Below are 4,720 nucleotides of genomic sequence, written 5' to 3' on the forward strand. Positions count from 1 at the left end.
GGAGGGAAGGGGGGACAATGAAAGGACAAAAAGCTTTTTGTGGACATAGATTGCTTTCCCTGTCTCCATGGAGAGACAAAGGTATCCCTTGATGGATATTAAAATAATGTAAGAGTTCCACCCAGACCTGGATATGAGGAAAGCATTTGCTTTTTGTTCCACCATGTAGCAGGCTTTTAGCAAAGTAGAAAAAAATCAATCACATTTACTGACAGTCTAAACACTTTTTTAATGTATTGCTCATTGCTGGTGCCAAAGAGGGAGGCAAGCAGAATGGAGATGTTGGCAATCATAAGCCCCCCCCCCTTTTTTTTCAGTTCCACAGATGTTTTGGCCTAAGAGTCTCCACTTTAAGGCTTTTAAAAAGTACCCTCTGTCATCTTGTTATAATAGTTATACATGAAGTATTTGAATTCCACCTTTTTTCCCCCTGGTCTTCTAAGTGTCTGGTTTACTTTCCTTTTCATATATATATATTTTTTTTATGTGATTCTTCCCAATTCTCCATATCATCCCACATCTTTCCATACCAAGGCATCTACTTTGCTGGATTTAAATGATTTGAGTTTGTTGCCAATGTTGCAATCATCCCTTGGGTATTTGGCCCGCCATATGTGCCTTTTGGGGTATCCTGTACTCTTCAGTATAAAGTAAAGGGTGGGAGTCATGGAATCTGTGACTTGCTGTTTCTGGCAACTCAGCCTTATGAACTGTATTCATGGGAATTTAAGAACCTGCTCTCTAGAGGTCACCTGGCTGCCTAACTACATTACAGTGGAAGATTCATGTTGGAAATGAGCTGTTAGTACAGAAACATTCTTAATTAATGATGCGGAGTGACTCTGCAGCCAGCCAAAATATGATTATGGAAATATTTATAAAGGTTGTGTGACCTACAAAATAAATTTCCTAAGTATTTTTTAAAAACCTTACAGGCACTGAATTCATTTGTAGTTCATGAGCATGACGGTAGGGTGTTCACGCTGTTGTGTGACATGTGCCTCCCTCAAACCTGGCTACAACCTCGGCACATTACCTGTCTGATATGAAGAGAAAAAAGAAACAAAGAAAAATCTTATAGGGGTTGGGTGTGCATGAAATTTATATGTAGATACTCTATCAGTCATATATATATATAGTATACATATGGTATATACTTTATATGTGTATATACTATATATACTATTAATATGTGTTATCTATTATGCTGTATATATAGTATATGCTATATATGTGTATAAATACTATATATGTATAAATACACTACCCTAAACATACAATGTATTTACACATATATATTTTTTTACTCTATATATTATAAATATATAGTATAATATATGTTATATATATATATATATCATACATATATGTATGGTAATTTCCTTCTTCTAGGTGTGTCTAGGGAAATGACTATTTCTTTCCAGGTCAGCCTTGAATGTAAGGGTAGTAGATGGTCACTAATGGGGTGATTAACTTGGGTAAGCTTGTAAAGATCTCCCGCAGACCTGTCATGGAACCTCAAATTCTGTCAGTTGGACTTTATTCCTTTAAGCTCTGAAGACCTTTCAGTATGACATTCTTAAGTACCAATTAAAGATTTAAATGCTCTTGGGAACACTTATCAGCTATAGCCTGCTTGAAAGGATAAGGGAAAGGGAAAAAGGGCATCAGGTGACAATTAGATAATAGCAAAGTCTTGGCAAAAGAGTTCAGATAGATATCTGGATTGAGTAGTTGGACCGCTGGGGGTAAAGGATGGGACTCACAGAGGGAGAGGTGGAAAGGAAGTGTCAGAGACAGTTTCACCACTTAGTGTTGCAGAAGTCTGGCTCAACCCCACTTTTGTGTGTAGTGGGTGTTCACCCTGTCAAACAAGTATTTGGATGGTGTCTGAAGGGAGGTAGAGTAATAACTTTTCTCTCCAAGTTAACAGCTAGAACCTTTACACACCCAAATAAACAACCTTCCGTGCCAAACATCACATTAGTTTATAGGTAGATGTCAGTGGTAGAGCTAAAACATTGCTTTAAAAAGATTTCCTGTTGGAGGGGTCTGACAGATGAGCTGGAGGACAGTTTGCTGGGCTGCGCCAACAAATGCTCTTCAATGTTTTCCCCAGTGGTTCTGTTGAAGTTGTAATTCATCACATACAAGCAATTTAATGTGTTTCCTTGAAAGTAAAACATCTGGGACAAGGCTCAAGAAAGTAAAAACTTTCGGGGCACCTGGGTGGCTCAGTCGTTAAGCGTCTGCCTTCGGCTCAAGTCATGATCTCAGGATCCTGGGATCGAGCCCCGCATCAGGCTCCCCACTCAGCGGGAAGCCTGCTTCTCCCTCTCCCACTCCCCCTGCTTGTGTTCCCTTTCTCGCTGTGTCTCTCTCTATCAAATAAATAAATAAAATCTTAAAAAAAAAAAAAAGAAAGTGAAAACTTTCCCTTATCTGTTGGGTTTGATGGTGACTGGGTTAGTGACAAAATCTTTAAGTACTTCTTTAAGTTAGCCTCATTTTCTGCCTTTTATGATGACGTAGTTTCTTTTGTTAGCTAAGTTTGGCAATTATACCTTTCCCTCAACATTATTAATGAACACCAGACTAACTCTTTGTCTTGGTCAGTCTTATCCTGCACTTGCTTTCCAGTGCTATATGTTGTCCCTGTCGTTTCCAGGTTCCAGACTTAGTATATCCCGCATCCCCCTTTTTAAAACATTTCCTATTGGCATAACATATTGACCAGCCCAGAGGGGTAAGTGTCAAAAAGTAATGAAGATAATAATAAGTCCCTATTATATGTCAAGTACTGTGTAGAGTTACTTACAAACTTTATTTCATTTAATCCTCAAAGCAATGTTGTAAGATAGATACTATTGTAACTGTTTTTATATGTGTATAAATTTTAGCCAAGACAGGTTAAATAACTCTCACCCTTATACAGTGAGAAGCTGAGATTTTAACCTAGGTATTGCTTGAATCTAAAGTAGTTTTGGTTTATGATCTTGGCCCCATACATTGGCTACCTATTGTTAATGTCTAACATTTCCATTGTCTCATGTGTAAGCATGTAAAGAAATATACACACTTTTCATGTGCCTAATGCTGAAACATTTTCATGTGGTGTATAATAAAAATGCACAAAACAAGGCAGCTAAAATAATTAAAAATATGTAGAGCAGTAGTTTTCAAATGACAATCATTGCCATCTAGGGCCACCTGTGTGTAGAGGATTTTTGAGGGAGGTTTGGTTGGGAGGGCTCTGAGCTCTGTTCTTAACAGCTGTACTCTTATCTGTTCTATGTATCAAGATTCCAAGTAATAATTTTTTTCAAACCAAAAATTCCATTGCTTTAAAAACAAAAAAAGTTTCTAAGTCCTGGTGTGTTATAATGTTGGAAAGATTTATGTTAGGAATTTGGGATGTCAAAGTTAGAGCCACAAGGTTGACTGAACTTTCTGGCAGTTTCTGAGGAAAAAAGAAACCGTGTTTGTTTATAGAGTCCCCATTATCTTATTTAGAAAAGAAAAGAAAGGAAAGGAGGAAGGGAGGGAGGGCAGAGCAGACAAACCAGTATGGCAAAGCAAACTTTTTCTTGTCATTAATTGCAGGAGGGATTTATAATGTTGTTTCTTGTGTGAGGGGTGTGATGGACAGTGATGTTTCAATCGTGATTTTATGTAAGATGTTCTTGTGATGAATTTTTCTTTTAACAATCTTTGATGAAACCTAAAAGCATAATGTTAATAGAAGAGCATACTTGGGGGAGGGAACAAAATAAGGTGTATGAAATGACATACTAACCTGCCTAGTCTGCCTCATAGAGTTGTTGCTGAAGCTCAACGAGCTAACTTGTGTGAAAATGTTTAGAAACCTGTCAGAATTACCTAACTTCTAGATAGTTACATCATTCATTAAATCATACATATTATTGAGCTCCTACTCTGTGCCTGGTATTGTTCTAGGTTCTGAGGATGCTCATTACCAATCACTAGAGGTTAGATTTTAGTTGTTTACCCATATCTTTTGCAAATTATATATTTAGTTATCTTGTACTTTGAAAGATAAGTTGGTAACACAAATAAATTGAGTGGGGCTTGATCAGTTATTCCTGGGCTGCTCTCAAAACATGGAATCCTTGAGTCTTTAAGTGGAAGGGTTTATGGATGTTAGTTATCTGGCTCATCCTGCCAATATAAAAATTCCTCTCACAGCATTCCTGAGGAAGGGCATCAGAAAATCCTTAGGTAACTAATTCACAGATAGTTATTAGACAACTTCAGATTTTAGAAAATTTCTTCTTTGTGTTGAATAGCCTAGAATATTGGAGAACAAAGGAAGAGAGGGGTATTAGAAAATCCTCTATGTTCTTATGTTGATCACTTTGCCTTTTTAACTTCTGCTCATCGACACTAGTTCTGCTATCAGAACCATGAGGGAAAGAATCTTGCCACTTTTTCACTTGACAGCCTTGAGTTTAAAGATGTCTATGATGTCATCCCTGAAATTTTTTCTTTTATAGGCTAAACATTTCCAGTTCTTACATTTTTCATTTAAGATCATTTCCAGACGTCTTGGTTGCCTTTGTCTGATACATTGTTTTGACAGTGTCCCTTTTGTAATACAGCATGCAGAAATAAACAAAAGTGTCCCAGATCTGGCCTGCCTAATGCAATGGACTCCATTCTAGAGAATTTATATATTTTTGGTTTTCATTTTCTTTCTTTT

The 4,720-nt window shown here is 37.1% G+C and overlaps 1 non-coding gene across 1 annotated transcript; it reads left to right on the forward strand.

Annotated features, from left to right (window-relative positions):
• The first annotated feature begins 942 nt into the window (after window positions 1-942).
• Window positions 943-1,046, forward strand: LOC123325444. Its single transcript, XR_006540448.1, has one exon. It is a non-coding gene; the product is annotated as a small nucleolar RNA U13 (small nucleolar RNA).
• The last annotated feature ends 3,674 nt before the right edge of the window (window positions 1,047-4,720 follow it).

Source organism: Neomonachus schauinslandi, chromosome 7 (assembly GCF_002201575.2).
Source record: "Neomonachus schauinslandi chromosome 7, ASM220157v2, whole genome shotgun sequence".
Taxonomy (NCBI): Eukaryota; Metazoa; Chordata; class Mammalia; order Carnivora; family Phocidae; genus Neomonachus; species Neomonachus schauinslandi.